Consider the following 15591-nt stretch of genomic DNA (forward strand, 5'->3'; position numbering starts at 1 on the left):
TGGAAGACTAGCTTTGGCTATGTCTCAGAGTTTCCTTTTGCCCTTGTTTCAACCACCCCTTGCTTAAAACCAATTATATTTCTAACTTCTCCCAGTTCTAATGAAAAGTCATCGACCTGAAATGTTAATTATGGGCACGATTTAATGGTGTGTTGCATCCAGCCCAGATTTGGGCATGCGGGTTAAATGGTGGGAGAGGCCGAAATCGGGATCTTCGCTGGGCACGAATTAGTTTGCGACCTAACCGGCCCGCACCGTGCTGGGTTCCGGATCCCGCCCAGACCTGACGTGACACCAGTTGAGACCAATTAGGAGCAATCTCCATCTAATGGCGTCCCAGGAACTAAAAGGCTCCCCAGTGAAAAGTCACCCAGGCGCCGTTTAGCACTCCCATTTAAAAGTGGGAAGCTAGCGCAATGGCTGCTGAGGGAAGCTGAGGAGGTGAGTAGTTTTTCAATCCCCAGTATGCAATCTAGGGGCACTGGAACAATGGTCTGGTCGCCCCTGAGCAGGTGGAGGTGAGGGGCTCGGCGTTTGTGGGGCCTACAGGCCATCCTCCAACACTGTGCATACCCATAACTGGGGCAACTACAGCTGCTACCTGTCTGTCCCACCAAACACTTCCGCGACAGAGCCTTATTTGTGGTTCTATGCTGAAGGTCACTTTACCTCCCTTTGGCAGTGGGCAGCCTCTGGCTGAGAGCTATTCCTAATAAGGAATTGGCATTTTTTTTTTACTTTGAAACTTCATTTCCAATATGTGGTTTTTCTAGGTTTATGACTTTTTAACTACTGAAAATTAAAGCAAAAAATAATTTCAATTGAACATGCGCATTCTTATATTTACGCACAACTTTATTTAAAATATTTTTCCATTTCTTTAGAAATTTAAACAAGTATAGAAAAAAGTACAATCTTGTTTTTCCTTTGCAAACTGTGACTTTAGATGAAATTAAGTAACTTTTCAAACACACTCAATGTCCCAATACTTCTTACAGGCCTCCTTACTTCCCCACACATAGTCTTAATAAAATAAAGCACTGGATTTGATAAAGACACCCTCCATTACAGTCCAGTTGTAGTTGGCATTGGGGTTGAATGTGCCATGGACCTCAAGCTGGCCTCGGATTGAATGACCATACTGCTCTTTAGTTATTGTTGGAAAGATCTGGGTGCCTGCATTCTTGAAACGTACACCGTTATCTCAATCCCAACTGGTTCTGCTGCTATTCTCCATTCTCACCAAAAGCACTTACTTCCTGGTTTTCAGAGTGGTGACACAAAGTAATGACTGTGTAGGTTTCTTCCAGTGTTGACATGTGTCAGCCCTATTGACTGACTGCATTTGACTGGTATTCCACGCTGGTAAATATGGCCTGGTTTCCCTCTCACTATCCAGTGTCTGTCATCAGATGCATCCACCTCAGTCACAGACTGCGGACCACTTCCCGACCCGTATTTCACATCGTAGGAGTGCAAGCGAACATTGTGCCAGCTACTGAGCAGCTTGACCACAAGAGTTGCAGGTCGCGTACTGCACATCGGTGGTGGGGACAAGCCGAGCAGCATGCAGACGACGAGCAACAGCATGGAACTCCCAGCTGGTGTCACCAACGTTAGAATCACACACCCACCTGGACAGGCATCCGCCCTATAGTTGTGCTCTCCTCCAAGGTGTTTTCTTGTGGGGGCGTGACCCTGGATGGCCTGACCCCATCTATAAAGCACTGAAAGCACTTCAAGCTCTCAAGTGCATTCTTGTGAGTACAGGTGCCATGTTTCTGTTGAGTGTTATTGCCTAGCATTCCAATCAAACTGTGAGGCCTGGACACTTTGCCTGAACATTGGAGGTGTCAGCACCACATATGCAGCAGCCAACAATCAAACACTCGAGAGCTGGGCTTCAGCACTGGAGATATCTCCTCGACCAAAAGGTGAGTGCGTGAATCAGAGGAGGGTGTCTGAGCATGGTCTCTCTAATGTTCCCGGTAGATGTCTAGGGGCTCCTGCTGTGGCCAAGGGTGAGTGTGCAGAGCGGGGTCCTCCAGTACAACTGGAGGGCAGCTGGAGTGGGCTCCAGAGACACCTGCGTCATCCGGATCTGCCAGTCCTGGCACCTCCCCTTTGGCTGCACCATGGTAGCGACGCCCTCAGTGATGCTCCTCAATGACTGGGCCGTGCTCTGCAGTGCCTCAGCAATGTCCACTTGCATCTGAGGCATGTCCCTCCGTGACTGGGACATGATGTCGAGGCCCTCAGCCATGATCATCACAGACTGATCCATGCCTTGAACGCTGATCTTGTGCTCGAGACTTTCCACTGCAGTCAACACCCTAGCAGAGTTGGCCTCGGTGCCATGTTTGCCGGCGCCATCTTTTGCGCCCGTAGCCTTTGAGACTCTTCCAATCACTTGTATGCACTCACCGGAGTGTCAGTGATAGCACCTCCTAAATCTCATGGCCATGCCCTGATGTTTGCATCGGCAGACCTCCGACTGTTGACTCCCTTGGATGTGGAGACCTAATGTGCATCAGCAACTGTGTGGTGCTCACCAGATCGCGCGCCAGAAACCTGTCCACTAATGTCGCCGACAGAGGTTTGTGACTCTGTGCTGATGGTAGGGGGTTGGTGATAGCTGTGACACGTCGATGGTGGTCTCCTTGGAGCTCTCCTCCAAGATGTTTTCTTGGGTTGGCGTGACCCTGGATTGCCTGACCCCATCAAATGGAGATCCTGTGACATGTGGTCATTGAGAGAGAAGTATAATTTTGTCTGACATGAACAACTCACTTGAGAAAGATCATCTCGGCGAAGGGGCAGTGCATCCTCACCTCCGCGGCATAGGCCAACCTCACTGTCAGTGACCGCTCTATCCTTGGCCAACCCCGCGGTCTCCAGGACCCATTCCTCATAGGGGGTGTGGGCTCTGATGTCCAGAACCCCGCCGCCCATCTGGCCACTTTCATGCCTGTTATGGGCCAACTTGTCCTGGGGATAAAAAGGGGGCATTGTGAGCCACACAATTGATGCCCCCCCGCCTCTCATCTATCGAAAGTGGTATGTGTGGAAAATGCTCCTGGGCAAAGAAGGGTTGTGCTGATGCATGCCAGGGTGTGCTGGGGCACAATCACGGATATATGTTGTGGCGGGGGGAGGGTGCGAGGTGCCGGCTTGTTGGGGGAGGGAAGCAGCGGAGGGTGGAGGTTATGGGGGTGGCAGACTGGACTGATGCCAGGGGGCCAGGGTTAACTTACCCTTGCGGCCCAGTGGAGGTCGATGGTCTACCTCCGAGATTGAACAACGGTCCTCCTGGTCACGTTGCCCAAACTGACAGACCACTGCCACTGCCTCCCAGGCGGCATTGGCGGCCCAGTTACGGGTACTCCACCCCCTTGGGGGAGCAGGGTGACCTATCCTACCTCCATGCCATCCAGCAGCCTGGCCAGGTCGGCACTCCCGAAACGTGGAGCAGGTCTATGTAGTGCAGTGATCTTGTGCTGCCTGGGAGCAAGTTTGGAGGCAGTGTTTATGAGCCGCTCGCCCTTGTTAGCAGGGAGCTGCCAGGCTTGGTTCTGGCAATTCAGCTGGTGGGATGGCCAGTTCCACCATGAAGCTTGTGGGGGATAATTTTCAGCACTAAGTGCTGTTATATATTGGCCATAGTCTCGCCTGCTCGGCCATCAGGAAGTGCCCGATAAGACACTTAGAACTTTTCCTGTTAAATCGCGCCCTCTGTTTCTCTCTCCACAGCTTCTGCCGCAACCTGCTAAGTGCATCCAGCATTTTCTGTTCTTATTTACTTAAAACATATTTATTCACATGCTTGTTGAACAAGTCTTGATTCAATTTGGTGACATTGAACACATTGCATTTAAAAATACAATTGTTTGATATTTAATGCCACATCTAAATAATAAATAATCTTTTATTGTCACAAGTCGGCTTTCATTAACACTGCAATGAAGTTACTGTGAAAACCGCTCAGCTTGCAGACAATGCAAATATTCCCAACACATATGGTGTGTCATTAAGACCCCAACTTCAAAATGCTAAGTCGTTGCACTTGTTCATCAAGCAGAGTACCATATGGGGTGCCCAGTGCTCCTGCTCCAAACTCTACTGATGACTTTATAGTTGCATTACTATCCCACTTTCTAGGCTTTTCCTCCCTTATTAAGTGGAGGTTGTTGCAACATGATCATAAATTATGACAAAATTATGACCAAAATTATTGGTGCTCAAATCCCATGGCTCGATCTTTGTGTAACATAGCAAAGAGCAAACATGGTTGTGATGCGAAGGCTGCTATTTTTTTTAGAAAGAGAGAGCACACTCCCAAGGAACTAGTGAGGCATTATCTGCATTTCAACCTTTAGCAGAGAAATGGCATTGATGAATGAAGGGGAGGAGAGAAAGTCCATTAAGGAGCTTATTGTCCATTGATGTACTCTTCCATATATCACTTGCTTTGTGTCCTACTGTTGCTCAAAAATGGGCTGCTTTATCTGTGCAGGCATGACAGTGAGGGAGGGCTCTGCTGGCTTGTGTGAAATGCTGATGCCTCGGAGAATCTCTGGTCCTTGACAGAGCCTGATTAGTTGGCCACAAAAAGTGAATGGTACTTAGAAAATTCAGTGTGAGAGACAGCTAAAATAATTTTGTTCCATATGCCCAAGGACTAGAGCTATTCTCTGCACCTTTTCCAATATTTGTATTTGTTTTTTGATGGCATGGTAACGAGAATGTACTGTGCAGGAAAAATAACTTTTGGGTTCATCCATTTGGTTGTTTGATCTTTTAAAGTATTTTATCTCTCGATATTGAAAGTGATGAATTTATCATTAATTCTCATTTTTATTCTGTCAATCCAGTGCATGAAATATATATTCCGGATGGGTATTTTTTACAAATCTGAAAACTTTAGAATTATCTGTATTAGATTCCTCTTGTCATCTCTTTGCTTTATTGTATATTTAATCCAACAACGGTCACAAATGTTTTGTTGCAACTTGCAGTCCTATTGTACTCCCTCTGTTAATGTTCGAATCATTTGTTTCAATATCCAAGCTGTTCATGCAGATTAGGGGCTGGATTCTCCGCACTCTGACGCTGAAATCGTGTACAGCGCCGGGGCGGAGAATCCATTTCCCCACATGTAATCGGTTCCCCAAACCTGTGGGCCCCGAAAAGCAGCGTACTCGGAGAATACGGCACGCTGCCTAGCACCTACCTGGGGCCATTGCTGGAGGCCCGCTCCATTATTCACCGCCCCTGACCGGTCGAAGTCCCGATGCCGGAATCTAATGTGGTCCTGTCGGTCAGGATACTAGCCTCGTGGCTGCGGACTCAGTCCACGGCCACCCTGGTCGGGGCGGGCCGATCGGAGGGCAGGGGGGTCTGAGATGCGGCCGGGCAATGTTTAAGCGGGCGGTCAGGATTGGCCGCATGGCCGATCGGGGGTCTATTTTCGGTGTCCTGCTCCGTGGTCCGGGTCCATCACTGAGCACGGCGCAGTCGCTGGAGGTCGCTGCCGTGTGCATGCGCGGCCTCCGACCCAGAAGTGCGGGGGCCAGATCTACAGCAAAAGCTGCTAGATTTACACCGAGTCCCTGCGAACACCCTTCAGGGCTAGGAATATGTGGCCCTTTGACGCCAGTTTTTCTGGCGTGAATGTCCTCAGTCTTGACACGTGTGTTGGGACATAGTACCAAAAACAGAGAATCCGGCCCTAGAAATATCTGTGGCTCGAATTTGGACCATTGAGTGACTCTACTGGAAACTTTTTCAGAATACTCTATTACCTATAGAGTAAAGGGTTAACTCTAATAATAGCTATTGAGCATGTGCAGAAGGAACTATGTCACCTTAAATGTCACTCACTGAGAGAGGCAACTAAGAGACGAGCTGTAGCTATCTCCTGATCTGGGACCGTTGTGTACAGTTAGTGACGGAAATAGAATAATTTTGAAGGAACCAGCATTGTATCCAGCAAGATCAACTCCAGAATAAGAAAACGAATGTCTCCCCTGATAATCCAGCACAAACAGATGGTGTCAGCAGTGACGACATCCACAGACAAACCGTAAAGGATTGCAGGAAACTGCCCAAAGAGAAGTCCAACAGTGGAGAGCAGTGGGTGAAGGACTTCGAGGCCAACCCAGAAATCACTAAGAAGGTAACAAAAGAAGGAAAACACAAGGGCAGCCCAGTGACTAGCAAGGAAACAGTGGGGAAAACAGCAACCACGACCCAGGGTGAGATATGGCTTCAACTTTACCTTTCACAAAATGGTTCCAAAACGTTGAGATCCCCAGACAGGCTGAGCAATGGCAAAACTGGAGCACAGTAAGAAGTCTTACACCAGATTAAAGTCCAACAGGTTTGTTTTGAATCACTAGCTTTTGAAGCACTTCACCTTGCTCAGGTGAAGGAGCAATGCTCCGAAAGCTAGTGATTTGAAACAAACCTGTTGGACTTTAATCTGGTGTTGTAAGACTTCTTACTATGCACACACCAGCCCAACGCCGGCATCTCCACATCAAAACTGGAGAAGGCGTACCCGGTACTGCAGCACTTCAGGTCTTGCAAGTAAAAGTAACAAATACCCAGGTTAGCACTTTGTTATATGTTGTTGGCAGCATCGTGGATAACATCCTGGCCAGAGAGGGGTGAATGAGGAGATGGTGTTCTGTGAAGATGTCATCGGAGTTTTTCACTTGCACGAGAGGATTTGTTGAAACATTATAAAAGCATTGCCAAAGTCCTGCAACTCCCTCATAATAGCACAGTAGCTGTAGCTACACCAGATGGACTGCAGTAGTTCAAGAAGTCAGCTCACCACCACCTTCTCAAGGGCGATTAGGGATGGGCAATAAATGCTGGCCTAGCCAGTGAAGCTCACATCCCATAGAAATTGGATTTAAAACAATCGTAATAGAGGGTAAAATGTAATTGGCTTAGTCAAAGACGGACTGAAGGAATCGATTCATTCATCAACAATCCATGTTTTTTGGCTGACCGTTGTGAGTATGGAACATAAAAGATGACTTGATCAGAGATAGTTGTAGGTGTCTCAGATGGAAACCTCTCTGACTTCTTACAATCGCAAACAGGTTCCACACAAGTAAAGCTGTACGACTGACCAGGTAGGCCAAAGAGCAGAGATAAAATTGAGTTTTTGTAAGAGATGCGAGGGATGTCCCGCAGGAACAGCACAATAAAGCTGTTTGGTTTGCCGGCTGCAAAACTGAAAATACATTACAGCAACAACCAGGGAATCGTGCTGGAAAGGTGGCAACCAACATTTTCCAATGTCCTCACTGTGGTGGGAGAAAGGCCCTTGTCATGAAGAATGCCCTGCCCAAATTGTACAGTGCCATAGGTATGGCAAGATTGGTCATTTTAAAACGCTCAAAGAAACCTGTGTTTTCAGAACAGAAGGGGAAATCCAAAAACCTATGCTCTGTCCAAGAGATATGCGAACAGGACAATCTTGCCCTCCTAAGAGAAATAAAAGCCAATACTGGAACACTAATATTGAAGTCAATTCATACATAATTTAAATTGGATGCAGGAGCTGGCGCACCATTTTTACATGACACAGTTCAATGACTATACAATTAGTCTGAAACTTATATGAAATCAACTTCAAAAACTAGGAGGAATCAAGCTGAATATTACAGATCAACTTGATCTAGCTTAAAGTACAAAGGGAAAAGTATGTCCCTGAGACACTGGGTGGACTTCTCCCATGCCCCCTGTAGCAGGTTCAATGGTGGGCAGTGGTGCGAGAATTCGGTAGGAGGGCAGAAATCAATTTTACACACGGTGTGAATTTCCCACGGGATCATCTTCTGGTACTCACCATGGAGGATCAGAAAACCTACTGGTGGCCAGCATGAAACTGATTTACAACCGTCTAATTGGGTGCGGATTTGGAAGCGGCCGGAATCTTCTCCCACATGCCCAATTCTCCACCATGCCAATGGGAAAATACGCTGGTCCAGAAACACATTTGGAACAACCTGCCATGCAAAAGTCAGGATTTACCTGAAGAGTGCCTGAGGCTGCCTCCTTTGGGATGGAGGCTGGCCAGGACCCTGTCTGCGGAATACCACAGCACTGAGTGGGGGGTTGCATCTATCTGATGGATCTTCCAGATTCAGTGTCATCGAGGAGGTCCGTACTCCAGCCTAAGGATGTTCCTGGAGATCAACCTTTTTCAGAAGGTTCATCTTCTTTCTTCAACTGTAAATCATCATGTTTCAAACATGACACCCAGACATGAAGGTGGGAGGCACGCAAGCAAGTCTGTCCCATCACAGAATATGGCGCTAAATCCTCTGATGCATAATTAATAAGTTTGGGGCCAGTGTGGTTTTCCAGGTGGTTCTCTAATATATCAGTTCCAAAATCAATGGCTCCTTCCAACTATATATGGACCTGACACAATTGAACCAAGACGGTGAAACGGAAAATGCATCCAATGGCATCTGTAGCCGATAACCTGTCAAAACTCACAAAGAGTACAAACTTCAACAGACCCGTCACAAATAGGGGATTCTGGCCATTGCCACTAGATTAGGAGACAAAACTCAAAACTACCTTCAAAATAACTCTTTGGACGTTACAAACCACCTTGATAATGTCCTTTGTCATGTAAATACAACCACGTTGATGCAGGCAGGGGGGCGGTGGGGGGGGGGGGGGGGGGGGGTCGTGCTACGCTTCCTGAAGTCGATGATCAATTCCTTGGTCTTTCCGATATTTAGAGAGAGGTTGTTTTCGGTACACCATGCAACCAAGTGATTTATCTCTCTTCTGTGGTCTGATTTGTCGTTGTTTGAGATACTACCCACCAGTCGTATCATCCGCAAACGTATAGATTGAGTTGGAGTTAAATCTTGCCACACAGTCTTTTGTCTATTGGGGGTACAGTAGAGTACTGAGCACACATCCTTGCGGGGCCCCAGTGTTGAGGACTATTGTGGAGCTGTTGCCTATCCTGACAGTTTGCAGACTGTTAGTGAGGAAGTCAAGGATCCAGCGGCACAGGGAGGGGTCAAGTCCAAGATTGCAGAGTTTAGTTATAAGTCTTGTCGGGATAATGGTGTTGAAAGCGGAGCTGGAGTCTGTGAACAGCAGTCTTACGTAGGTGTCCTTGTGTCGAGGTGTTCCAGAGTTGTTTATAGAGCCAGGGAGATAGCATCTGCCTGCTAAAGCTGACCTTATCTTTCTAACCTTTTGTGTGCATAAGAACAAAGAACAATACAGCACAGGAACAGGCCCTTCGGCCCTCCATGCCTGCGCCGACCATGGTACCTGCTAAACTAAAGCCAAATGGACTTAAGAATTCCGTATCCTTCCATTCCCACCCGATTCATATGTTTGTACAGATGCCCCTTAAATGCCGCTATCGTACCTGCTCCCACCACCTCCCCAGGCAGCACGTTCCACTTATTTACCACCCTCTGTGTAAATATCTAGCCTCGCACATCTGTTCTAAACTTTTCCCCTCGCACTTTAAACCTGTGTCTCCTAATACATGACTCTCCTACCCTAGGAAAGAGCATCTGACTATCCATTCTGTTCATGCAACTCATAATCTTGTAGACCTCTATCAGGTCGCCTCTCAGCCTCCATCATTCCAGTGAGAACAGACCAAGTTTACCTAACCTCTCCTCATAGCTAATGCCCTCCATACCAAGCAACATCCCAGTAAAGCGTTTCTGTGCCCTTTCATCTGATTGCTTTGATGTCTATTATTATTATTATTATTATCCAGTGATAGTTACTTTTTCCTCCAGTCTATGAAAATATCTAAATATTGCTTTGTTTACAATGTGGAAGTATGAACATTTATTCAAAAAAGAAAAATTTGGGTGGCACGTGGCACAGTGGTTAGCATTGGGACTATGGCGCTGAGGACCCGGGTTCGAATCCCGGCCCTGCGTGGGTTTCACCACCACAGCCCAAAGATGTGCTGGTTAGGTGGATTGGCCACGCTGAATTGCCCCTTATTTGGGAAAAAAAATAATTGGGTACTCTAAATTTATTTAAAAAATGAAAAATCGTTGGTGCTGCATATGTTAAAATATTTCACTTTGAATTCAATTTAAAATTTTTCCTGATTTTCAGGCGAAGAAAATCTCCTTTCTTTGTCACCAATGAATGTGTGCAATCCCTGAGCTAGTATCAAGGTGACTTATCCAAGCCTAGCTTCTTATTCCCTCGAGCAATACAACAGAAATGCATCAAGCTTGTTACAGTGCATAATATGCAAGCTTGTGATAATGAGCCCCTCACATCAAAATGAAAAACAATCATGGATGATTGCACTACATTCCTGGTAGTACGTGCTTTGGTCCATTTACATCCTATGGATGTGTTTCGTCTCCATCTGTCTGTTGTTGTTAACTTTTAACAAGCTGGCAGATGTACTAGAAAATGCTTGCCAGTCTGTGCAGAATTTGACAAACAACAAAGTACGTGTGAACTTTCCAAACGCTGTGCTGTGATAAGTCACCTGTGAATTATAAACATCTAAATGTCATTTTCAAAGTCCCAAGTGTTCACTCAATGATTATTCATGATGCAATGTTTACCTATTTCAGACAGTGTTCTGAGCCAAAATAAAATAGCTTCGGACCATAGGTTCTGTCACTTTCAAAGATAAATTTTCAAGCAACAGAAAAAAGAACTCAGACACTCAAATGAAGCTTTGGCATAGCAGGCATCTCGTAGCCAACCTTCCTCTTTTGAAGCTCCCACCAGTCCAAAATTGCAGGAATAAAAGAATTGTTGGTCTCTGCTGAGCAATTGGTGCACTGCACATATGCACGATATTCTTGGAATCACATACTATTCCCAGGTTAATAAGTTAGAGTGCTATTGGAGTTAAATTCACCTGAGGAAGGAGCAGCGCTCCGAAAGCTAGTGACATCGAAACAAACCTGTTGGACTTTAACCTGGTGTTGTAAGACTTCGTACTGTGCTCACCCCAGTCCAATGCCGGCATCTTCACATCATTGAAGTTAAAGGCATTGCTGTAGGAGCATTACCAAAATTCACTGGACTTGGGGTGGTCCTGGTGGATTGGAAATTAGCAAACGTGACACCACTGTTTAAAAAAGGAGGTCGGCAGAAAGCGGGTAATTATAGGCCAGTGAGCTTAACTTCGGTAGTAGGGAAGATGCTGGAATCTATCATCAAGGAAGAAATAGCGAGGCATTTGGAAGGAAATTGTCCCATTGGGCAGAAGCAGCATGGGTTCATAAAGGACAGGTCGTGCCTAACTAATTTAGTGGCATTTTTTGAGGACCATGCGGTAGATAACGGGGAGCTAATGGATGTGGTATATCTGGATTTCCAGAAAGCCTTTGACAAGGTGCCTCACAAAAGGTTGCTGCGTAAGATAAAGATGCATGGTATTAAGGGGAAAGTAGTAGCATGGATAGAGGATTAGTTAATTAATAGAAAGCAGAGTGGGGATTAATGGGTCTTTCTCTGGTTGGCAATCAGTAGCTAGTGGTGTCCCTCAGGGATCAGTGTTGGGCCCACAATTGTTCACAATTTACATAGATGATTTGGAGTTGGGGACCAAGGGCAATGTGTCCAAGTTTGCAGACGACACTAAGATAAGTGGTAAAGCAAAAAGTGCAGAGGATACTGGAAGTCTGCAGAGGGATTTGGATAGGCTAAGTGAATGGGCTAGGGTCTGGCAGATGGAATACAATGTTGACAAATGTGAGGTTATCCATTTTGGTAGGAATAACAGCAAAATGGATTATTATTTAAATGATAAAATATTAAAACATGCTGCTGTGCAGAGAGACCTGGGTGTGCTAGTGCATGAGTCGCAAAAAGTTGGTTTACAGGTGATTAAGGAGGCAAATGGAATTTTGTCCTTCATTGCTAGAGGGATGGAGTTTAAGACTCGGGAGGTTATGCTGCAATTGTATAAGGTGTTAGTGAGGCCATACCTGGAGTATTGTGTTCAGTTTTGGTCTCCTTACTTGAGAAAGGACGTACTGGCACTGGAGGGTGTGCAGAAGAGATTCACTATGTTAATCCCAGAGCTGAAGGGGTTGGATTATGAGGAGAGGTTGAGTAGACTGGGACTGTACCCGTTGGAATTTAGAAGGATGAGGGGGGATCTTAAAGAAACATATAAAATTAAGAAGGGAATAGATAGGATAGATGCGGGCAGGTTGTTTCCACTGGCGGGTGAAAGCAGAACTAGGGGGCATAGCCTCAAAATAAGAGGAAGTAGATTTAGGACTGAGTTTAGGATGAACTTCTTCACCCAAAAGGTTGTGAATCTATGGAATTCCTTGCTCAGTGAAGCAGTAGAGGCTCCTTCATTAAATGTTTTTAAGATAAAGATCGATAGTTTTTTGAAGAATAAAGGGATTAAGGGTTATGGTCTTCGGGCCAGAAAGTGGACCTGAGTACACGAAAGATCAGCCATGATCTCATTGAATGGCGGAGCAGGCTCGAGGGGCCAGATGGCCTACTCCTGCTCCTAGTTCTTATGTTCTTATTAGTATGTTGATGGAATTATAGAATGCTACAAACAGAATCCAGCCATTTGCTCCATCAAGCTGTCCTGCTATTTTCTCCACACGAGCTGCCGACTCTCTTGCTTACTGTTGACAACTTTTAATATTTCTCTTTTAAAAGCAATTATCCAATTCCCTCTCAATGGTTTACAGGCTGAGGGTAGGCCTGTAAAATGTCCTGGTTACCTCAATGCTGCTCTTCACCCCCTGTGTGCAACTAGATGCAATTTTACATGGAGCAGATGAGGTCAAGGGCGGCCAGCTATCCTCACCCCAATTAAGGCCTCGTAAGCCTACCTCTTGCTGAGCCTCAATTTTGAGGACAGCAGGATGAATTCAGGGGCAGAGAGGATGCCCAGCAGGTCACACTGCTCAGACCTTGGCCCTCCTCAAGGGCTCCCTTTCATTTCCCTTCCCAAAGTTTGTCCCTCCCCACTCGCATGTGGATGCTCCATCACCCCCCCTCGCCACTGGCCTCTCCATCAAGATCCTCACCGGCCCCTTCCCACCCCACCATGAGAACACTCGCACTTACCTGGTCCTGAACTTCAGGACTTAGACTCTGGGGACTCCTTGTTCTCTCTGCCCTGGCCATTGCTGCCACTGGTGCTGCTGGGACTACGGAGCTCTCTGGGTGGGACGTTTGTCCACTCTGCAGCCAGTTAATGCTCCTCAGAGCATGAAATGGCTGTGGGGCTGCTGTGCCCTGTCAACTGGTCAGGTGGAGAGATGGGAATCCTACCATCTAAAATATCCTGCCCTTAGTATTTGCTTCTACAAAGGTTTGTGGCAAAACAATTCCTAATGCTACCCGCCTCCTGATGTTGACAGAGATGAAAGCATGGCTTCTAAAATTCCATTACACATTGTGATTGGAAGACTATCTTATATTTGTAATTGTTTCAGCAGTGGTGCCAAAAGAGCTGTTACCAGGAAATAAAGAAAACATGCACTATGTTAACTGCACTGACACCATTCATGACTGAGTGGTATGTGACTGACACAGCAGTTCCTGCAGCATTGGCTCATAAATCTAATGGGATAATTTTAATCCCTTGTGCCTGACAAGAATGGAGCATGCAAAGAGCTGAAAATTGAGGCAGCATGACATGCACGTTATCTATGCTGATTTTTAACAGGCACATTTAAGCAGGCGAAGGGCTAACTGAAATGCAAAATTCAGGGCCTGATAATGTTATTCAGATCACAGGGCTATTTTAGTATGCCTTTCAGTGAATTTGGCACCTGGTGAGATTTCGAAGGGACTTCAGGAAGATCACTTGGGACTGCCTTCAGCTCCCATGAAAGACCAAAGCTAAATTTTAAAAGAATCTCTGAGCCATTTAATGACTTTGCATGTTGCAATGAAAAAAGAGAATATTATAATTCAGTGTATCACATAGGATTTAAAATCTATACAGAATTAAAAGACACTCAAGATATTCATTTTGATTTTTAAATTGTAATATCAGTTATTTTAGACATGGCATTAAATTTAACCCTTGCTGCCAAGTTTAACAATTTTGCTTGATACAACACCAGCTTCTCAACTAGAGCTTGGGATGAATATATTGTCATGTGAGAGTACCTTTAAGAAATGGGTGTTTAAGAAATGTCCCTTTAAGAAATGGAGCTGCTCATGTTACTGGAGTGATGTCAGAGTGTGGGTGAAGCTGAGCTCTACTTCTGATGTTTAGTTTCAGTTTGAGAAAAGGCTTGGGTGTGTCTGTGTTTTTCAATGAGCTGCTTCAGAATTTTAACAAAGAGCTGCATCTGAATTTTAACAAAGAGCTGTACTGTACTGTTGATCTCTGCCATCCAAAGACTATCTATGGATCACTTGGTGAACCCAGAATTGTAAAAGGTCTCAGTATTGAATGTAAACCTAATGTGCTCCTGTTTGAAGGTTTGTTAAGTTGTTTGGATGTTAAAAGGACAGCTTACAGGGTTACTTAGTGTTGTAGTCTTTGGGGTTGTATTTGATGTACTGGTTTCTAAGATGTTCACTGTATGTTTTAAAAAGGTGAACTTGAGTTCATAGAATAAACATTGTTTTGTTTTAAAGAAATACTTGTCCCTTTTCTGCTGTACCACACCTGCAGAGTGGGTTGTGTGCTCCGCATACCACAATCTATTAAAGTTGTGGGTCAGGTGAACTCCATGATACACTTTGGGGTTTTCTAAACCATGACCCATAACAATTGGGGCTCATCCGGGATAAAAGTCTTATCTATTGGATTGGCTTAAAGAACTTAAAGACAGTGAGGGGTGAGCATATTGTGGTTGCTTTTCAGGTGTGGTATTTTAGTTTAAGTGGGGAGTGTGTTGTGGACAATGGCTCTTTCAGAGGCTCTGAAGTTTTTGGGGGTGGAGATGGTCACACTCAGTACCTTACGGACAGAGACTAAAAGCAGACTTTTAGATTTGGCAAAAACATTGCAGTTAACATGACCTGACGAAATGCAAAAAGATGAGGTAATTATGGCGGTGGCTAAGCATTTAATGTTGCCTGACTCTTTAGAAATGGCAAAGCTCCAGTTGCAGATTAAGCAACTTGAACATGAAAAAGAACTAAAGCAGCTTGAATATGCAATGAGGGAAAAAGACAGTGAAAGGGAGATACAGATCGGAGAAAAAGAAAAGGAGAGAGAAGAACGAAACAAAGAAAGAGTAGCCCTATGTAGAACAAAAAGAAAGAGATAGAGAGGAAAGGGAAAAAGTGAGAGAGTTTGAACTTCAGAAAATGGTTATGAAACATAACAGTCAGTTAAAATTGGCAGACGTAAAGGGAAATGTACTGTTGGATGATAGTGATGAGGAGAGTGAGAAAGAGCGTCATCGTCGAAGGCGTGGTGGGGATCTATTTAAATATGTCCAAGCATTGCCAAGGTTTGACGAGAAGGAGGTAGAAGCCTTTTTCATTTCATTTGAGAAGGTAGCTAAACAAATGAAATGGCCACCGGACATGTGGATATTACTGATTCAAACAAAGCTGGTAGGTAGGGCTAGTGAAGTGTTTGCATCATTACCG

General features: G+C 45.4%; 1 protein-coding gene and 1 pseudogene across 1 annotated transcript in view; one reads left to right on the forward strand and one right to left on the reverse strand.

Annotated features, from left to right (window-relative positions):
• LOC140406652 (low-density lipoprotein receptor-related protein 1-like) overlaps positions 1-15591 on the forward strand; it is a 1475832-nt gene that overhangs the window by 907862 nt on the left and 552379 nt on the right. The gene's annotated exons all lie outside the window — the stretch shown is intronic.
• LOC140385514 (stromal cell-derived factor 2 pseudogene) lies at positions 1025-13155 on the reverse strand (annotated as a pseudogene).

This window comes from Scyliorhinus torazame, chromosome 2, assembly GCF_047496885.1.
Source record: "Scyliorhinus torazame isolate Kashiwa2021f chromosome 2, sScyTor2.1, whole genome shotgun sequence".
Classification (NCBI taxonomy): domain Eukaryota; kingdom Metazoa; phylum Chordata; class Chondrichthyes; order Carcharhiniformes; family Scyliorhinidae; genus Scyliorhinus; species Scyliorhinus torazame.